Genomic DNA, 22,318 nt, shown 5'->3' on the forward strand with positions numbered 1-22,318 from the left:
CCAGGCACCCACACAGGGTCTGTGTGACTTATGAGAGTTGAGACATGGCGGAAACTGATATAGCTTTAAGAAATATGATTTATTCACATATTTACACCTTCAGTCTGCATGAAGGGAGTCCAGAAGTTACAGCCTGGTCATTTCAAGACGGGCTTGTCCCCCACAGCAATGCAGTCCTGTAGTCAAAGGCATCTCTCCCAGCCAGCCTTCAGCCAACTTGTCTAAGATGGATTCCAGTCCTTGTTCTCCCCTTCTTCTCCCCAGCAAATTTTGGTAACAACTCTCTTTTCCTGTCACACCTCACCCAGTTACCATGGCAATGTTCCAAATCCCTGGTCTCTGTAAACACCTCAGGGCAAGGGAGAAGGACAGCTCTCTTGTATGCCCTGCTCATTTTTCATAGGCTAACTCAGGAATTCCTCTGCAGCTTGTATCTTCCCCTTCACATCCCAAATAATCAAAATCCTACCATTTATTAATTTCAGGGCGTTGGGGGGTTGGGGGGTCCTCCAAATCTATAACCCCAATAATAATAATAGTCAGTGTTTTTTTTTCCTTAAAAAATGCTTAGGGGTACTGTAATGGTTCTAGGGGGTTGCTCGTGTGTAAGCTTGTCCCAATGTCTGGCTGGGTTGCCTGAGTGAACCTTTCCTGTCCGGGCAGCCACTCGCCCGTGACCGTCTCAATCACTGGCAGAATCCGTCAGTGGGCGTTTCTTAAACTTCTTCCAGCAAAGAAGTTCTTTGACGCCCAGTCTTCGCCTACTCTCCCTGCGCGGAAGCCTTCTGCGCAAGGAGGGCGTGGGCAGCGGAGGACCCCTTCTCTCCCCGCTGGTCCCCGGCAAGGAGTCATGGGATCGCCTCACCGATTCCCCCATCTCCCCCCCTTCTCCACTGGAGCTACGCTGATTCTCTCCCCCAGAAGATGGGCTGCCCCTCCCACTCCTGGGATGCTCTCTGGGATCCCTTCGGAGCTTGCTCTCTCCCTCGGACACTGATGGCAGTTCCCTGACAGGTACTCTCATTTTGACTCAAGAAAAACCATTTTACTGTTCAAACCGGGAGAAGTAAATACAGTAAATGGACAAAAGTACAAAGATTCACAAAATGTTTAGGGGTATGCGTACCCCTGTGTCCCCCCAGAAGAAAGCACTGGTAATAGTCCAACACTCTAACTTCTACACCATCTTGTCTGGCTATTAAACTGGATATGAAGAGAAAAATTGGGAGGGCATTTGACTGAGTGATGGTTGAAACTCCCTAACAGCTTGCAGGGGGCCCTCAGAGCAAAACAAATCAGGAAATTATTGGGAAAGTATTTTCTGAGAAACTTCGGCCTAGTCCTAGCTGCAGCAGGAAGTATCTTTGCTTGAGTCTCACAAATATATTAACTTACTCTGAGGCATCTTTTAATGAGTTGCTAGGATTACATTTTGCCATGTCAGCGGAGCCTCTAGTCTTACCCTGATGCAGCTCCTGAATAATAAATAAGAGCAGCTCAGAAATTAAAAGAACATTTAAGTCCAGGAGTGGACTAACAGTGGCTATTATGGCCTTTGTCAATACCCTCCCTAGTTCTGCCTTGCAAGTTTAGACTTCCAAACCAGATGAGTTTCACAGGCCAGCACAAAACCACGGGACCACACTTTGAATTCTAAGGGGAGTTTCATTTCATTTTGGAGGCAGGTGGCTTTTAAAATATCCCATTGAACTGAATGGGATTTATTCTCATGGAAGTGGGTCTACGACTGCAGACCTTTTTGAGGCATGCTTGGGCCCCTGCGATGGCAGCTGAGTGTGGTTCAGCACCCATTAAAATAAATTAATCAAACGTAACAAGCATCAGGGACCCTAATTTTGATTCACTTCATCTCCAGATACCATGTTAGGAAGCTTTGTCATAGCAGAGTTCACAGATTTATGCCTTCACAGCTACATTATGATCCTTGTTTTTGCAGGACAGACACACACCCCATGGCCCTGCCAGCCAACCTGGAATGCATCAATCACAAGCTCCTGGCAGCTGGCACCTTTGAAGTTCCTGAAGGCTGGACAATGTGCCTTTGGTCACATCGGGACCCAGATGGAAAGCCATGTTCAAGGTGGTCAAAAGGAGTTGAAAGGTCTCGTGTGTTTCATTATGATGACAAAGCTTTCAAACGTTGAACGGAAGCTTTTAAGCATGTGGATCTGGGAACAATTGCCAAGTGACTCTTGGTAAATTTAAGAAGTAAGTGTTAATTGATTGCGAATCAGTATGCACTGAGAGTGCAATTAATGTTAAATTATGTACCATTAATTTTAATCTATATGGACCAATTATGGACTCGTCATGGACAAACTATCGATTCGCTGAGTGCCAGTGAAAGATTCAAGACTGCACTAACCTCCACAGCCAAAGGCTTTCCAGGTAAGTGATGACAGGCTCTTTGATATTGTGAGGAGTGTAATTTGGCTTCATATGATCTGCTACAGTACACTTGCATCTTGCGCGTTTTTTATTTGCATGATCGCAACAATACGGGGGCAAGGTGATGATGCTCTCATGAGATCTTGCAGGAAGTCTGAGTGCTCCACGAGATCTAGCAAGAACATCTGTAACATTCACAGAGGCAGTGAGTGTTACAATCAAGTTGTGTATAAATTTTATGAAATTAACTACATAAATACTGATGATAGGATTAACCCTTGAGTTGCATACAGAATGATCTCTGTTGTTGCACTTTCAATGGGAATGTCTCTGAACAAACTCTGACAGTAAGAGGGAGGACCATGCATTAAGAAAAAGTATCATACAACATTGTGCTGGTCCTGTTTATGGTACAGTGGTACCTCGGGTTAAGAACTTAATTCGTTCTGGAGATCCGTTCTTAACCTGAAACTGTTCTTAACCTGTGGTACCACTTTAGCTAATGGGGCCTCCCGCTACTGCTGCGCCACCACTGCATGATTTCTGTTCTCATCCTGAAGCAAAGTTCTTAACCTCAAGCACTATTTCTGGGTTAGCGGAGTCTGTAACCTGAAGCATCTGTAACCTGAACCATCTGTTACCCAAGGTACCACTGTATTTCCTTCTTCCTCAGACATGTCTGGCCCAGACTCTTACTAGTTACTGGCCCCAGCTCAAGATGTATATATTTACCTGTGCAGTCTCTGAAGATTGCTGCATCAGGATTTTTTATTTTGTTGGTTGCATTTGCTTTTCCATTCTCTCTCTGTGCTTGTTTTAAAAGTCATAGGATTTTATTGTACTACTGGTTTTTCTGTTTTTACTCCTTTCCCCCTTTCTTTTTTATTTTTTTTTTCATTTAAAGGGGAAAAAGGCGAGTATAAGCACAGATAAGAATAAAAAGATAAACATCAACAGAAGATAAAGATAACCATCAACAAAGGATTAAGATAAAGCATCAACATTAGATAAAGCCAGAATCCACAAATCTTGCAGCCAGGCTTGCAAACAAACCAAAGTACCTTTAGAGATATCTTCATTAAACACAATTGAAATAAAGTGCAGTTTTCAGCTAATTAGCAAATCACTTCTAAGGTGCATTATACACTTGGGTTTCATGTAAGAAGAAAAAGAGTTTGGATTTGATATCCTGCTTTATCACTACCCTAAGGAGTCTCAAAGCGACTAACAATCTCCTTTCCCTTCCTCCCCCACAACAAACACTCTGTGAGGTGAGTGGGGCTGAGAGACTTCAAAGAAGTGTGACTAGCCCAAGGTCACCCAGCAACTGCATGTGGAGGAGCGGGGAAGCGAACCCAGTTCACCAGTTTACAAGTCTACCGCTCTTAACCGCTACACCACACTGGCTCCCACTCTGGGATCCTTTTGGCAATGAAAATAAATAAATGTAAATTTGTTACATTTCTTACAGAAATAGGATGGAGGCTGAAGTTTTAAAATATCATTTATGCTTTTATTAAAACGTTTTGCACAGCCTTAACATTGGCAGGAGGGAGTTCAATGTGCCTTTTCCCCTTAAAGGGAATTTATAGTCATATGCCCTGAAACACCCCCGCCCCCCAGCCACTGCCTCAATTTCAATAAGAAAAGTGCCATGAGAGCAACACTGGTGGATGTGTTGTTTGTGGGAAGAATGTGGAAGGAAATGGTGGGGTAATCCTACAGAGACCTCCCTCTTGTGCCTGGATGGTGTTGTTCTGGGTATGCGAGGATTGACAAGCAAAGGATGTCAAGCAAAGGATTGCGTCCATCTACTCTTTTCCTCAGAGTAGACTCAATGAAATTAATGGGCCTACATTAGCCATTTCCATTCATTTCAATGGGCCTACTTTGAATATGAGTAGTGCTGGATACCATTCATCAACTCTGACCACCAACGTCCCAGTTTTCATGGCTAATAACCAACAGATGGAGCGATGCATTTAATTTTTAAAACAGAAAAATAAAGCACCAGTAAAACAACACAGAGATAAAAAGCAAGTTGATCAGCAGGAAAACGTTCTTCTCTTTCCCCCCAGATTCCTTTCTTTTTTTAAAACAACCACCACGTTTCTCAGCTTGCCTAAGTGATTTTTCAAAAATCAATAGCCTATATTTAACCATTATGTGTAACCGATAGCCAATGTGCTGTGTCTATTTTAAACACCAACAACAATAATAATAAAAATCCTCTCTCCAATGAATTGCAAGGCAAGGGGAATTTAATACTACATTAGTCAAATGGCCCTTTTGGCTAGACCTCTTTTTATAGAGCAAATATTACAGCACTTATTTATGCCCTGCTTTTTTTTTTATTAATGACCCTCCTGACAAATTATATTTAATTTAGCACAATAAGGCTTTTATATTTGAATAACACAGTTTTATTATTAATTAGAGCATTCTAATTAATAGAAGCCTTCCTTTGGGTTGTCCGCCCACCCACGGGACTTCAGCAAGACTCAGTTGCTTCTGCCTTTCCTCAAAGCCACAAGGACATAGGAAGGTGCCTTTTTCTGAGTCAGAACATTGGTCTATCTTGCTCAGTATTGTGTTCTATGATTGGCAGTGACTCTCTGGGATTTCAAAGTAGGAATCTTTCCCAGAACTACCTGGAGATCCCAGGGACCTTCTGCATGTAAAGTGAATGCTTTGCTGTTGAGCTACAGACCTTTCCTTTGTTGGGCAGAAGCAACCTTGCATGCCTCCAGCCAATAGAGGGCAGGGTTGAGAGTAACAGACAGGGGCAAAAGCACTTTGTGCTTTTTCCTGCCAAACTCCCAAGCTCCACCCCTTCATCTTCCTTGCTTTCTCCCCTTTCTCCTGCACAAGACAGCCATGAAACCTTTTCTAACCATGTAAGTTTACAATTCGAAGCCACCTTGTAAATATGAAGGAACTTCTTCTTTACCAATGGGACCTCTGTGTGTGTTTTGTTGTTTTATTTTTTACTTCTTAAAGCAATGCTAGTAGATCCACAGAGTCATAGAATTGTAGAGCTGTAGGAGACCACAAGTTTTCCCAGTAGTGATGTATGGAAGTGAGAGCTGGACCATAAAGAAGGCTGATCGCCGAAGAATTGATGCTTTTGAATTATGGTGCTGGAGGAGACTCTTGAGAGTCCCATGGACTGCAAGAAGATCAAACCTTTCCATTCTTAAGGAAATCAGCCCTGAGAGCTCACTGGAAGGACAGATCCTGAAGCTGAGACTCCAATACTTTGGCCACCTCCTGAGAAGAGAAGACTCCCTGGAAAAGACCCTGATGTTGGAAAAGATGGAGGGCACAAGGAGAAGGGGACAACAGAGGACAAGATGGTTGGACAGTGTTCTCGAAGCTACCAGCATGAGTCTGACCAAACTGCGGGAGGCAGTGGAAGACAAGAGTCCCTGACCACTGGTCCTGTTAGCTAGGGATGATGGGAGTTGTAGTTCAACAACATCTGGGGACCCACAGGTTGAGAAAGGCTGCTCCAGAGGGTAGGGATTGAACATTCAAATTATGAGATTTAGACTAGTCAGTAGGAAGAGCTTTGTGATGGTGCTGGTGGTTTGATGGTGGAACAAACTGCAGTGGGAGGTGGTGGACTTGGTAGACTGTCTTTCATTAGAGGATTTTAAGAAGAGGCTGAATGTCCACCTATCAGGGATCCTGCAAGTAGGGGATTTCCTGGCATGGGGTTTGACTAATTGACCTTCAATAGCTCTTCCATTTATAAGTGGACAGCAGCTCCCATTGCCCACTATAAAGGCAGCTGCAGAAATTATTTCTTTGCAAAGCAAGATGTTCCTACCCCACCCCCACTCTCAAGTTGTTTGTGTGTAAATTACCTTGAGAGATACTATGGGATTAAGTGGACTTCTTCCCTCCCACCCCCAATAATAATTCTTTGTATGAAACTATTTTCCAGCAGCATAAGACATCACTGATAAAGTCAGAAAAGACACATTTAAAAACAATATTGATCAAATTGCAGGGGGCAGTGAACTGTGAAACAGGTCTATTTTCCCATAGGTTTTTTTTTTAGTTACCGATTGACTGTAGGGCCACAGAATGTGCTTTTCCTAATGGGTTAGCAGAATTGACTTCTGAATGACAATGCCTTCTTCCCTGAGGCGCTCAGTGCCCTCCTAAGTGCAATGAATGAAACAATATCACCGGACATTATAGAATGGAGGTCACATTAATCTCTGAGACTCGGGACTGACTCCCCTTTCCCATCGCCAAGCAAAAATAAATCAATTAACTTCTTTTCATAAGGAACCCGGGCTGCAAACTATTAAAATATATATAAAGAGAGGGCAAAACTGTTGACAATAGAAGTTTTCACTGAGTGTAGGGAAAACAAGAGTTTTAATGTGACTGTATTTCCTTGGCGCCCCCCTCTTTTTTTTGCATCGGAAAGCAAATGACTGTGATTTTATTGCCTTTTGCGCAGAATAACTTGCAAGCTTGTTATAAGTGGGTTTTAATCACTGTCTGTGGGTTGTTAATTCACTATAATAAGGCGGTAAGAAACCTCCAGAACTCTACTAAAAACCACCAAACTCTGGTAATTTGCTTAACGTGGGATGGGCGGCTGAGCCTGCATTCCAGATTCAGGGGGAGCGGCAGGATGGCGGAAGCGATCTAGGATGGAAACATTGCTGATTCAAGACTCGGTGTAAGTGGCTGCTCTTTAGATGCAGGAAGCTGATTGAAACTTTGGCCGACAAGAGTGGGGGAGTTGAGAAAGCTCGGGATAAGGGATCAGAATGTACCAGCCAAAAAGAAAAGCCGACATAGTATTGAAGACTGGGGGCGGGGGAGGGCGGGGGAGGCCCCCTTTCAACATGAGGATCATCCAGTGTATGGAAAAAAATGGTCCCATTCATCTTGTACAAGGACTTCCATTCAGTGTAAGCACACCCTCTGCAAGGGAGAACAATAAACGGACTATAAATTGGAAGAAAAGAAGTCTGGGTTTGGGGGATCCACACAGCCGGAGCAATTATGGAACCGCTTCAGAGCATGCCAGGCCTGTGCTTCAGGTCCCAGGCCTTAGACAAATGGGTAGAATTCCCCTGTAGTAAGTAAATGGTTCTTGCTGACTGACACATGCGGAACAAAAATGCGAGCAATTCCTAGGCAAGAGGTCCGGACACTTAGCAATTCAAGTCAGCTCCACCGTGGATGTAAACACATTAAAATTATGCGTTGGGATGTGACATCCGTCCAACAACTGATCCCGTGAGCTGAATAGAATATAAAGAGAGGAGTTTCCCAGGCTGCCGATTGGCATCCAAATGGAAACATGGAAACAGCCCCTTTTCACAGGGATGTCTCTCTGAAACATTTCCTAACCTCACAAGTAGAATCCATAGGAACATGGGAAGAATCCTTATACTGAGTCAGACCTAAGTTTGGGTTTGTTTACACACTGACTAGCAGTGGCTTCCCAGCATTTCAGACAGGGTTCCCCCAGCCCTACCTGAAAAAGTCGGGGATTGAACCTGTGCAAAGCAGATGCCTTACCACTGAGCCATGTCCCTCCTATGAGTCATGCAAACATCACAGCCTACACCATGGATGGAGAACCTTCAGGCTAATCTTGGTCCACCAAAGGGGCCAATTTGGCCTGTGAGCACATGTCATCCAAACCATGGTCACCTGTCCATCAGCTGACACCACTTGCAAAGCAGACTTATTCATAGAGCAGAACCGAACTCTTCACATGTTCTTTGCAGACCCCTCCCCTGGCATGGTTCAACTTTGACAGATGAGTGTGACCACCCACCTGTCAGTCACCTGATGCCATCATGATGTCAGATGGTTGACTGGTTGTGGCCATGCCCACCTGTCAAAGTTGGCCTATATGGGGAAGCTAAGGACCAGGCCCTCCAGTTCTCCAATCCTAGCCAACATGGGATCCACAACAAATGGACTGCTGGGTGACCTATGTTCGCTGGAATGGCACAGCTATGGGGGGGGGGAGCTAATTCCATGTTAGGGGTTATTAGGGAAAGGATCAAAATAAAACTGCCAATCTCTTTTCAGAAATCTATGGCATGACCACATGAGGGTTATGGTATAGACTTCTGGTCACCTCGTCTCAAAAAGGATATCTTTGAACATGGAAAAGGTTCGATGAAGGCAACCAAAATGACCAAGGGGATGGATTGACTCCCCTAAGAGGAAAGGTTACATTATTTGGGGCTTTTTAACTTGGAAATAAAGCAGTCACAAAAAAGTGATCACAGATAAACACACACTATCCTTATCACCAATTTGCCCCCACCCCAAAGGCAGAACATAGGTGGAATAAATATTCTTCCCCTAATAGATTTAAACTAAAGGTCTCTGGTGGAATCCCATAATGTGCCATGAATGGGGTTTATAGTTCTTCCCGCAAACGGGAGTCCGTATTTAGTTTAATATCCTAATAAAAATTTCATGCTGACCCTTTTGTCATCTGGCTGTGAGTTCAAGCATTAACACTGAGGTCAGGCAAAATGGGGATGGCGTAACCACTATAGAAATTCTGAGGATTATAAGTTTCCTAGCCCCCCTGCCAATTGCCCAGCTTAATTTTTTCCCCAGGTTATAAAACACACATATGACGTCTGTCTTGGTTTGGGTGTCAAGATCTTATTTACAGTGTTTCCTAATACTCTTCCAAAACTCATGGTGTTTTCTAAAGACAATGAGCAATATGTGCAGCCAACAAATCCCAGTTCCGTGAGATATATAAGCAATGCTCCCCCCCGCCCCGTACTTCCAGTGCTTTGTATTATTTGCCCTTATTTCTGAAGATTACTTGTGGTTTTAATACTGGGGAGAGCCGTGTTTGTTATTAACACTAAGAGATTGATTTTATGACAGTTGCAGGGGTTATTGTTAGGTGTGGAATTGGGCCTCAGATCACGTCATCTGCAATTTGTTAGCACAGAGTCATTGGGATTGTAATGCTGAGAGAAAATGAATGCCATTTCTGTATCATTTTCTCTTAAAAATAAAATCTGAATAGGGATGGCTAACTTCCTCAGCTTGGAGGGACTGGATTCTTTCCAGATAAGCAGCTCAGGTGCCTAAGTCTTCCTTCCTACCCCTCAATGCTGACATATTCATCCAGCTCTGCATTTTAAATAGGGGAAATAAAGTTCCTTGAGGAGGAGAAGCCAATGGGCTACCTCTTATCATTTTAATTTGCAAAAAGAAATATATGCATTTAAAGTGGTATGAGAGCCAGTGTGGTGTAATGGTTAGAGTGTCAGGCTAGGACCTGGGAGACCAGGGTTCAAACCCCACTTAACCATGAGACTCATTGGGTGACCTTATGGTTCTCAGCCAAAAACCTACCTCATAGGGCTGTTAAGAGGATAAAGAATGAGAAGCAGGTATGCCACCTCGAGCTCCTTGGAAGAAAGTGGTTATATAGATATAAATAACTAACTGGTTCAGGCCCTCTTGGAGAAGAAGCAGGGGGAACCATAGTCTCAGAGCTCAACCACATGCCTCCAGGTCTCCCTTTCTGAACTCGGGGGATCTCTTCATGCCATACATCCCTTGCTGGCCTCACTTGGCACTCTCTCTCCAAGAGCTTTAGCCTGAGTAGAGCATGTCCTTGAACCCTGATAATGTTTCATCCAAGGATCCCCTCCCCCCTGCAGGAAATTGTGACATTTGACCTTGCATGAAAAGCACATTTTCTGCATGGGATGAAGGGGATCTTACACACCCTAGGCTAGTTTTGGTTATTGGCTATGCATTGGTCAAATGTGTGTGTGTGTGTGTGTGTGTGTGTGTGTGTATTCTAATTGAATATATTCTAGTGTTGGAACATTCTCTCCTCAGTTCAGTTCTGAACTGTTGTTTTTTTACCGCAACTCTTCCTCAAGAGTTGCAGTTCTTGCATTTTGCTCAGGTGACATATTGTATCTATCAGATGTGGTGCATTTATCTTACCATGGTCTTCTGAGCTGGATTACCTTGGCAACTGGCGGCGTTGCCCTCCCACTGTGAGGTAAGATTTGTTTAATTTGCATACTCCTGCTTGTGGAACAAGTGGAAGGGGCCTAGTAGCCATTCAGCACCTGATATCCACCTATGCTATAGAGCCTGTGCCCCTGAAAGAGCACTGCTGTAGTTGCTTCTCCATGTTCTTCATTCTTCCAAAGAAGAAGAAGGGAGATTTCAGGGGGCCATACTGGATTTGGGGTGTATGGGGTGTTAGGGAAAGGGTAGTATCTTTGGTGGGGGACACATCATGCTCCTTTTGGAGTAGTTTGTCCACCTTTGCTCCCCATCTTGCACTCAGTTCTCACTTGTAGTTTCTAGAAGCTGCCAGTATGCACCATTAGCTATACCCTGAGACTGCCTGTCTAAACCAGGTGATGGTAGGTGATGGGTCTCAAACACTTGATGAGTTAGGGACTTCTCCTGCATGTGAAGACAAATTGAACAGACAGGACCAATAGCAGGTCCAACAGCCAAGAAGGCGGTTTCTGCACGTGTAGGGGAAGTGAGGGGCAAAGGGGGCTCATCCACCTGGGAAGGTAGCCCAGATAGGAGAAGGAAAACCCTGAACCCAAACTCCCTCTGCCTTGCAGGATATTTTTGGGAGAAGAAAAGACAAATCTGCAGCTTAAGGCGGTTGGATGGCACCTTGTCACCTCCTTTCAGCAACTCCTACAGCCATGCTGGTGCCAAACATATTGCTCTGCTTTCCTTTGGATGACATCAGTGAGACTGAGGGGGGGGGGCTTATCATCTAGGCAGTCCAGGACCTTCATACACACTGCCAGGCTTATGCCTTGCAGAGGTCACTTCAGTGCTGCTAATGCAGTGGTTTAACTTCACCCCTGGAAGTACACTCCATTGTCTGTCAAGACAGACAGATGCCAACAACTGGATTTGAAGGAGATGAACAGACACCTCCGGAAACACGGGGTTACTCCACAGAATAATAGCCATTGATAGCCTTAGCATTCATGAATTTGTCCCATTTTCTTTTAAAGCCATCCAAGTTAGCCATCCAAGCCATCCAACTTACATCCTGTGGGAGCTAGGTTCCATAGTTTAACTAAGAATAAGTCATTTATTTTAACTTTCTGGAATCTTCATTGGATGCCAACAAGTTCTAGAGTTAGAAGAGATGGAGAAAAACTTTTCTCAATCCACTTTTTCTAAGAGAATGAACACCTTGACAAGGGGGAAAAAAGCTTCCCCACCTCTGCTATGTAATGATTTCTGGCAGAATGCCAAATTGCATGGTCAATTCATTTTCTCCATAATGTTATTTCTTGAACAGAAAACAGTTTTAGTCATTTGAATGCAGTTATGAAAACCTATGTAAGTCAAGGAGCAGACTGAGCTTACAATTGGGGGGGGGGGACTGAATCAACAGCTACAGAACAGAGAGCTTTTAAGCTTTTTTTTTTAAAAAAAGAAACCCTAGAAAAATCAAATCAATATTACAGGCCAGCTCTTCTATTAATTTAAGAGGAAATGGAAAACAGATATTAGAAGAATAGATGGTGGTTTTTTATTCTATTTTATGAGATACAGAAAAATCATAAGGAACTGACATTTATAATTCCCTTAATGCTTTGCCTCCCGTGAGTTATGGGTCGATCCCCTACTCCAGACCTGACTTGCGTGCTCACTCTTTTTATTAAAGTAGTGCATAAGGTTGTGTCAGCAGTTCCATTATAAACCTCTATTAGCAGGGGTTTATAACCGCCTCGTAAAATTTTTCTCAAGGCTGAAAGTTGGCGCATCATGTCTTAATCTGGAAATAAAAGATGTTTCTACCCCACCCGCTGTTTGTGATATTTTTAAATAAATAAATAAGTGCAAACCATTTGCGTGCTGATAAATGAAAATGTTAACGCAATTTAATAAGACACCAAAATTGATCTGAAAGTAACATGATTTGTCAATTGTTAATTAAGAGCACATTGCACTTGAAGCACTGCTGGCAGAAGCATGCGATGGGGGTATCTTTGCTGGACTGCACCCCTACAGATTGCAGGTGGAAGGAGTTGGATTTTTAAAGTACAGTGGTACCTTGGGTTAAGTACTTAATTCGTCCCGGAGGTCTGTTCTTAACCTGAAGCACCACTTTAGCTAATGGGGGCCTCCTGCTGCTGCCACGCCGCTGCTGCCCAATTTCTGTTCTCATCCTGAATTAAAGTTCTTAACCTGAGGTACTATTTCTGGGTTAGCAGAGTCTGTAACCTGAAGCGTATGTAACCCGAGGTCCCACTGTATTGTTTACAGCACCAGATCAAGACATTTTGCTCTCTGGAGCCTGAATGGCATCTCAGCCCTCCTGCTATTATCAACGGGAAGGCCTGTTGGTCTGTGGTGGAGCACCTGATTGCCATGCAGAAGGTCCCAGGTTCAATCCCCAATGGCAGCTCCAGGTAGGGCTTGGAAAGACTCTCTTTCTGAAACCTTGCAGAGTTGCTGCCAGTAAGTATAGGAAACACTGATCAAAATGGAGCAATGAGCATCTTCTAAACAAATAGTCCAACCTCCTGCAATGCAGGAATCATAGCAGAGGTGATGACTGCTGTAGGCAATATCTGAGGCATTCCCACTGCCTTTCCCTCCCACACATTGGTAGCCATGACAGTCACCACCAACAGTTATTTTCTTTTTAAAAAATGATATCTAGATTTTTATTGCAGTTCCCTTGAATGAAAGGGTTGGCCCTGTCAAAGGTGCCTTCCCTTCCCTGGACTTATTGAATCACCTTCTGCATTGATATCCTAAGCTAGATATGGAAAATCTCTGTATTTTAAGGAGGTATTCTTTACTCTAGATACTGCATTGAGAAGGTGTATCAACCTGAACACCATCATGGTGGGTCTGATTTCATGAGTAGCCAACACAATGCCCTCTAGACATTGCTGGTCTCCATCTCCCATCATTCCCAAAACTGAATCAACAGTATGATGCAGCAGCAAAAAAAATATAATGTAATTCTAGTCTGCATCAACAGAAGTTCAGTGTCCACACCAAGGGAATTAATAGTACCACTCTATTCTGCCTTAGTCAGGCCCCACCTGGAGTAATGGGCACCACAGTTTAAGAAGGATATGACAAGTTCTAAAGTGCTGAGAGAAGGGTGGACAAGATGATAAAGGGTCTGGAAACCAAACCTTATGAAGAATTGGTGAGAGAGTTGGGGATTTTCTGTATCCAAGTCAAGGATGCTGAGGGGGCTGCACTGAAGCCTTGATGTGAGGAAGAATCTGCTTTAGATTCCCCAGGGGGCTTGTAAGTTGCTTTGGGTTGCCCTGGGCAAGATAAAGCGATTAGCCAATCTATTAACTGATTAATTAATTTAAAATGTTTAGTCAGGAGAAGAGAGATGATAGTCATCTTCAAATACACGACGGGCTGTCTCGTGGAAGATAGAGCCAGTTTGTTTTCTGTGTCACCAGATGGTAGGACTTGAACCAGTGGATTCAAATTACTGTCTTGTTACGTTCGGTTCAGGTTACGTCTTTCCAGGTTGCGTCCCGCAGCGACCCAGAAGTACCAGAAAGGGTTACTTCCGGGTTTCGCCGCTCGCGCATATGCAGATGCTCAGAATGATGTCACACGCATGCACAGAAGCGGCGAATTGCAATCTGCGCACACGCAGACGTGGAGACACAGGTTGCGTTCTGCTCATGTTGCGAATGGGGCTCTGGAATGGATCCCATTCGCAACCAGAGGTACCACTGTACAAGAAAGGAGATTCCAACTAAACCATCTTGGCTCTGAGTCCTGAAAGACGGTCTCCATATCTTGTAGGCCTTTCTGCACCTGGCCAGGTGAGGCCCTGACTGGCTCCAGCTACACAAGCTGAAGCTGCTGCACAGATTCTTGGGCTGGGGTATTGTTTGGGGGGGGGGTTGTTTGGTGGTGGGGTTGTTGCTGTTATTGATATAAACTTTTTATATCTTTATTTTAGTTCTTATGATTTATGTGGAAATCATTTAAGTTTGGTTGCGTATATTTTGATGGTTTATTTATTGTTTATTACTACTTTTGCTATGTTTGTAATTATGTGATTTTTTTCATGTTGTAAGCCGCTTGAGCATGCTTTTACTATGGAAAGGTGGCATACAAATAGAATGATGTATGATGTATGAATGTAAGCATTAGGAAGAACTTTCTGACAATAAGAATTGACAGGGTAATGGACTACCTTGGAAGCTGGTAGATTCTACTTTACTGGAGGTTTTTAAATAGAGGCTGGATGGCCACTTGCGAGGGATTCTTTATCTGTGATTCTTGCATTGCGGGGGTTGGACTAGATGTCCTTTGGGGTTTCGTCCACCTCTACAATTCTATGATTCCATCCCTGACTATTGACCATGCTGGCTTGGATTTGTATCTAAAGAAAAAAGGGCTTAGATTAAATACATCATGTTGGCATGTGGAGAGGTGGGGGGGGTGAGATATAAAATGCAAATAACAAGCTTTAGAAGGCCATGCCATTGCATTTTGGTAAAGCAGCAAGATGGAATGCCATTCCATAATTGGAATAAAAGTAAAGATGATTATCTAGGTTTTAGTCCTTTGATCTTCAAGCAAAGAGCTCTCTGGGGAGCTGGTAATCTTTGTTTCTGCTTTCTAAATGGCAGGCAACAGTTATACAAGCAGTATAAAAATCTGACCAACATTTGCATCCTGATGCAGTAGCTCCAATATGTGAATGGGGAGTCTGATCTACACATCACTGAGCACCATGCAAGCAAGAGTTGCATCCTTCTCTTAATTCTTAAGGAGCAGGTAAAGGGGCCACCAACAAGTAAGTCTAGTCACAAACGGTTCTGGGGTTGCAGCCCTCATCTCGCTTTACAGGCTGATGGAGCTTCTGCAGACAGTTTTTTCGGGTCATGTGGCCAGCATGACTAAGCAGCTTCTGGCAAAACCAGAGCAGCGCATGGAAATGCCGTTTACCTTCCCACCAGAGTGGTACCTATTTATCTACTTGCACTGTGTGCTTTCGAACTGCTAGGTTGGCAGGAGCTGGGACCAAACAACAGGAGCTCACCTCATTGCGGGGATTCGTACCGCCAACCTTCTGATCGGCAAGCCCAAGCAGCACAGTGGTTTAACCCACAGCGCCACCCGCATCCCTTCTTAAGGAGCACCTAGCCTTAAATTGAAATTATACACAGACAGCATTCCTTCAGTACTGCCCTTTAGGTGAGTCCTTCCTGGTGTTGAGGCAGCACTAGATGTTTTTGGCCAAAATTGCAGATGGCAAAGGCTGAGGCAGGAATGACACCCAGTGGGAGCGGCAGGAAGATCTTCCTTGTTGGGTGGGCAAACCTGCCGAATTCAGTTTCTCTCAGTTATCAACTGAACTCCATATTAGTTTGCAGAGTTTCCATATTAGTTTGCAGTGTTTTTTAATTTATATGTCCATGTCAAAATCCATCAGCGTTTTAGTGCAATTTTCTCCTAATCTATGTATTTTTTTTTTGGTATGCACTTTTGCCCAATATGCACATTTTTGGCAGAGTATTTCCCCCTAATATAATGCATTTTGGTATGTTATTTTCAGGAACATATGCATTTTGATGCACAATTCACCCTACTGGATGCATGCTGTACATGTTGCTTGGCTGGCGAACTGCATTGCAAAATTCGGACAAGTGCAGATTTTGAAGGATGTGTGTGCTTCAGTTTATGTGTTGCTTTGGAAAGTGCAGCTTTGCTTTTAAATTTCTCCCCTCTTCCTGCCCACAAAAAGTCTCAGGAGCGCACATTGGCAGCATGTGCTTTGCCAAAAGAAGTAGCCTTGCCCTCTTCTACGATCCAAAGCCTTTTCATTTTTCAAAACCACTGTGGAAGTAGAAATGCACAATGCCAGTACTGCCAACCAGTCTGTCAACTAGAGGTTCCCAATCCTACTGCAGTCAACACCTGAGAAATATGTCATCTTGCACTATGGCCTTTTGAATTGAATCAGTACAATATTGAACCAAACAATTTCATGAGCATTCTTTTGATTCCATCACACAATAAATGGTGTCCCACTTCTGTTGAAAAGTCACTTTGGTCTTAATTTCCTGCGTCCGTAATTGTTTACAGCTGGTAACTTTAATTGGTATCATAATATCCCAGGTCTACCTTAAGCGCTGATCAATTGTCAGAGCTTTAATCATTATAATTACCAGCTATAAACAATTAGTTCAATGCTTCTCCACATTTTTGTAATTATCCTTGCACAGCTATCAGGAAATGAGATACTAAAACAATCCTGTCACTTCAAAACGGGTATTTCACATGACCCAACATCCTTTCTACATTGTCCATTTGGAAACTGCCTCCTCTTATCTCTCTAACAGTATAGGAGAGTTCTTTAATTACAAAGCATTCCCATCACATGTGGACAAAAGTGCCCTTTTCTCCTAATACATTTACAACAGAATTTGGACACTGGTAGATTTTTTTGGGATGATCTTTCCAGTGTGATAATGTATTTCATAACAAAGATTTTTTTCAGTGGTGCGCTTATCAGTTTTTTGACCCACGTTTATGCACCTGATTCCATTTCTCTACCAATAAAATTAATTTAAATTAGTTTTCCAATATCATCTTTATGAAACATATATTGGTATTATTAATTCTGACAGAATTTATCTGTTTTAGAGCACTGCCATTTTTGTTGTTGTTGTGAAGATTAACAATTTCTCAGAACCAGTAGATGTTTTATATATTATTTTTGTTGTGTTTTGAATATAATTTCCAGTTTGCAAAGACTGATAGAAGGGAAGCTTAAGTTCTGGATACTTTGGTGCCACTGGATTTTAATTAAATTGCAGGCAAACACTTTTCTCATTGCTTATTGGCAAGGGGAAAATTATGTAAGTTTATCATATCTGTTTTGCTATACTGACAATATCTTATGCATTTCAGAAAGACAAGATAGTTCACTGTGCCAATAAGTTTCTTGAAGTGGTCTTTGGAATGGCAGACCTGCTCCTCAACACTATAATTGACAGCTTCATCCTAGCCAATCATGCATACCAACCTTCCCCAACATGGTGCTTTGACCAACATCCAACAGCTCCCATTGCATGGCCAATAGTCATCTATGATGGGAGTTGTGGTCTAAAACACTGACAAGGCACCATATTGGGAAATACTGACATAAGCATTATTTATGCAAAGCTTGGACTATGAGGTGACATCAGGTCTGGCTGAGGTATCACAGGCATCTCAACACAAATGGAGAGCACCAGGTTGGGGGAGACCTGCTTTAACCATTATACCATACTCATTCTAAAGTGGGATATCACTGCTGTAGAGAATATTGTGAGATTGATGACTTGCCCATTTACTGACATTGCTTGCCAAACATTTTCACAGATGTGCAACTGATGAACTACAATTATCTCAACATCTTCAATGTATACAGGCTTTCACACACTGAGTAAAATGCAGATTGGCCAATATTGTTCTCATTGTAACCAGCTTTACATTGAGGGCTATTTCCATCAGCTGGAAAGGAAGGTTTTCAACAAACAGTCATTGGGAAAAGTTTCACATACACAATACACTGCCTCTCTTTCATCCATTAAAAAAAATAAAATAAGCTGGTAAATAGAATTGAATATACAAAAAACAGAGATCAGAACAACAGTGTTGTTGGCATATGCTGTGAGGTTAAGATTCTGTTATGAAAACATTCTCCATTTGAGAAGTGTTTGGTGGTGAGATGAGGATGCCCCCATATCTGTGTAAAACAAATTGCATCAGATTAAGGGAGTCATGTGATGAAGGATATATTGGTGTGACCCACTTCCCAATCTGAGTTGGCTTTGCTAATATATCAGTGGACCATCTGATCTGATTCAAAGTAATGGGAGATTACCACGCCATCTAATTAGAATATCTCTGCAGTAAATATACTGATGAACACATTCCACAGGAGTCTTGCCCAGATGGTTAGATGAGCGAATTAGGGATGCCTGATTTATCACAAGGAAACAACAATGTATTCTCTCTGATTTAGAATTTCCAAGGAAGTTGGGTTATTATTATTGTTATTATTATTATTAGTATTACTATCCCGCCTTTCTCCCAAGTTCATATTGAAGGCAGCCGCCAATATTTAAAAAGATCATTATAGAACAGTAAGTGATAAAACCAGTTTAAAACATTAGTTAAAATATTCAAAACACAATTAGATCTAGCAGCTGAAATACAGTTTGTCCTGATAGCAGTCCAGTGATCAGCATCAGTTTTCACAAGCCTTTCTGAAGAAGAAGGTCTTAGCCTGCTGGTGGAAGAATAACAAAGAGGGAGTCAATCTAGTCCCTCTGCTTCCACAATCTGGGAGTAGCCACAAAAAAAGGCTCCTTCTCTTGTGTTACCACCAACCATGCTGCTGTTGTTTATGGGACCAAGAGAAGGTGCTCATTTGAGGATCTTAGAACCTGGGCAGGTTCATAAAAGGACCTTTCAGGTGACCTGGGCCAAGTCATATATTATGTTTCTGTCATGATCTGAGCCTGCAGAGTAGGGTTGACATCACCACCTGCTGTCCTTGGATCCACTAGTGCTGATGTCTGCTCTTGGCCCAGTTTCACCCAGGAGCACACTCTCTGGGCTCTGTCTTATGTAAACTTCAGTGTCAAAGAGCAGTGAGCCATTTTTAATTTCCCACAGTGCTGTGGAGCATTGCTGCATGGAGGTACTGTGGGTAAGGAAAAGGGCAGGCAGCTCACTCCTGCCTTCCACAGATTGTAGCATGAGTACTGCTGACCTCTTTTTCTGCCACCACTTACCTTCTTGCTTCCCTGCCCCAGCATGCATTTAGGCCAAGCGCCATGTGCTGCCCACCTCTGGAAGAGGGCTAATATCTGATGGGGATGCCCTTGTTTCTTTTCTTTTCCTGCTGGCAGTTGGTTCGGTATAGATGAACGAAGGCTGTGAAGTGCATAAGAGAGATTTATGGCTATTGATTATGGAAAGGGTGACTTTGTAATTTTATGGGAAGATGAGCCTGAAAACTTTTTGTTCCTCCTTGTCAGATCTCCAGGGCCGCCAGGCTTTTGCACTGTAAATGAACCTTGAAGATTTGTTGAAAATACTGCCAGAATGACTCTTTTTCTTCTTCTTTGCTTTCCTTTTTGGTTCGGAAACACAATTTCTCCATCATTCTGTAATAAAAGTCCAGGAAGCACTTTATCATTACTGATTTGATTTTTCAGCATTTTGTCAAACTTGCTCCCTTTATTCTTTGGGCATTTGTGACATCCTGCACTATGCTTCTTGTGGTTGGTGGGTCATCATAATCTAGATTAGGAACGGAGAGCCTTGGGCCCAGGGGCCAAACAAGGTCCTGTAGGCCTCTCCTTCTGGCCCCCAGAACTCTCCGTAGAGCATTCCCCTTCTCTAGTTCATGAGAAGAAGTCCACAGGGAATTTTGGGTGCCTGAAGCTGGCTTAGTCAGACAGGTGATGTTTGGCTGGAGCTGCAGGACCAAGGATAGCTCCATGCAGGCAGTCTGCTCTGATGAGATGCAGTGCTTGGCCAATGTCTTTTAGACATTGGTCTTTTAGACCATACATCCAACTCTATGTCCTTTCTAAACAGCAAAGAACCTTGAAGGCACCTATGACCCTCCAGGTGCTGTTGGACTGCAACTGCTGGTATTCCTGACCACTGACCATGCTAACTAGGGAGAATGAGTTTTGAAGTCCAGCCACATCTGGAGGACCACAGCTCTCCAACCCCCACTTTTGGGAGCTGTGGTCCTCTGACCTGGAGCCTAGCATCTATCACCTCTGAGACAGCTCCTAGTTTGTGCATTATTTGCACTGATAAGCAGACAGGATGAGACCCACAAACTAAAGCAGAGGGAGTGCTGTTTTGTGGTGTCCCAGTCTGGGGTGGTTCAAAAGGACCCCTGGTTTATGGACTTTGGGTCAGTCTTTGGGTCTGAGTCCTGATCCAGTAATAAAATCATGGAGATGTTGGTATTTCAGATTGAATTAGTTCATCCTCCTCTGTACCAGAATCCTGACTGCTATTCACGACTGGGTTCATGACATTGTGGCCTATTTGCTTTGATTATGAAGCTCTACAAAACACCATGCATAATAAGAGGAACAACAACAATAACAATGGTGTTCATGATGAAGACAATGGATGAAAAAAACTAGAGATGTGAACTACAATTTTGGAACCTACAAACTTCAGGTTCTTTGTAGCCCTTGGACTGCCTTTGATTCTTGCTATTGAATCTGGTTGGAGCCACTGAGAGGGAGATGATTTCCACAACAATAACAATGTTTTGGCCCGGTTTGCTGTTTTCTCCACCATTATTTACTGCCTTTGATGGCTCCGTCGCAAACCGAGTGCTGTGTATTTCAGTGTTATCTTTTAACCACTTGACAAGTCCACCTATTTTACTGTGATTATTTTATACTAGGTTGGGAGCATAATAGTTCCTTTTGGACATGTTGAAGCACAGGATTTGTAGCACTGCTGAAGCCCCGTAATTTATCGTCAATACTTGGAGGATGCATTTCAGGATGACGTTCACAGTCGGTTCAGTGGCTGGCATTCTCTTCCTGCTATTCTCCTCCAAAAGTGCTGGGGAAATGAGCACAGCTCTCTGAGGTGTGTGTGTGTGTGTGTGTGTGTGTGTGTGTAAACATACAGGCAAAGCTGAGCCTTTGACAGGCTTGAAAGTGAGATCAGAAACTCTGTTGGAGCTACAAGTTTTGACATCCCTGTTGTCTGCACTGCAGTTGGGTTGAACCCCTCCCTCCCCGCATCCTGGGGGTTGATTCACATCAACTTAAAAACAACATGGAGTTAACTCCCATCAATGTATCAGATAGACTGGCCACTTATGCATCACTCCAAAGAAGAAATGAATAATAATAAAAAGAAGAAACCGATTTGTATAAAATGTGCTCATACAAATGTAGATGAAAAGCATGTGCTTTAGCACTCCAGCTGTGGTTGTCCAGCCTCATTTAAAAGAGGCTGTATTTTGCACTGATGAAGAAGGACATAAATACTTTCCACCATTCTCTCACCTCTTCTATCTAGGTGGTTCAGATTCAACCAAGAGAAGATGGTGGTCTGAGCAAGATGGATGCCGGCAGGACCAGATCTCTCAGATAAACTGCAAGGCTACCAGGACCATGGCAAGGATCAAGATGATAATTCAGGATTACCAACAGCAGTCCTGAAGCTGAATCAGGAGAAGCATCTTGGCTTGGTAGTATCTTGGAGCAACTGATACAGTTTTATAGTTTGGACTAAGTAATAAAGATGGAACCCCCTTCCTCTGATGCTGTGTCTGGCAAGTTAAAGAGCTACTGTCAACTATGTAATATGGTGTGTATGGTACGATGTTCTAAATTAATGTAACTATATTGTGACTCCCTTCCTCTTTGTATTTTTATCATATTTGCTGAAATAACTTAAGTACAATAGAGATACAGATGGTGCTCCAAATCTTACATGCTTTGGAAAGATAGCTGTCATCAGTGGACAGTTAAGGATAAATATAGAATGGCGTATTCCCATTTTTCCTACAGCATGCCCAGGAACGTAGACGGATGGAGCTGCTTTTGAAATGCATAACTCACACTTTCTGTCATTCATCTTTTGATGTACCTGCACAAGACATGTGGGTTAGGCTTTGAGATGGCAGGCTGCTCTTTGAAGGAATATCAGCAGAGGCACTTCTAGGGAGAGTCAGAGGTCAACTGTGCAGTTATTGGACAAATCCCTCAGCGAGACACCCAAGAAATGTAATTTATTGTGTTAAAATTGTACTAAACACAACATTTTAAAGACAGCTGTTACTATGTGTCTGTAACTCTGAGCTGGAAGTGACTCAGTGAAAGAG

General features: G+C 43.1%; 1 long non-coding RNA gene across 2 annotated transcripts; it reads left to right on the forward strand.

The window, feature by feature from the left end:
* The first annotated feature begins 10,503 nt into the window (after positions 1-10,503).
* LOC310682795 lies at positions 10,504-21,755 on the forward strand. 2 transcript variants are annotated; one of them, XR_014514165.1, is made up of 3 exons: positions 10,504-10,817; positions 12,709-12,854; positions 21,520-21,755. It is a non-coding gene; the product is annotated as an uncharacterized lncRNA (long non-coding RNA). The 2 variants fall into 2 exon arrangements; XR_014514166.1 differs by lacking the exon at positions 21,520-21,755 and adding an exon at positions 16,001-16,479.
* The last annotated feature ends 563 nt before the right edge of the window (positions 21,756-22,318 follow it).

This window comes from Podarcis tiliguerta (assembly GCF_965153285.1).
Source record: "Podarcis tiliguerta genome assembly, chromosome: 8".
Taxonomy (NCBI): domain Eukaryota; kingdom Metazoa; phylum Chordata; class Lepidosauria; order Squamata; family Lacertidae; genus Podarcis; species Podarcis tiliguerta.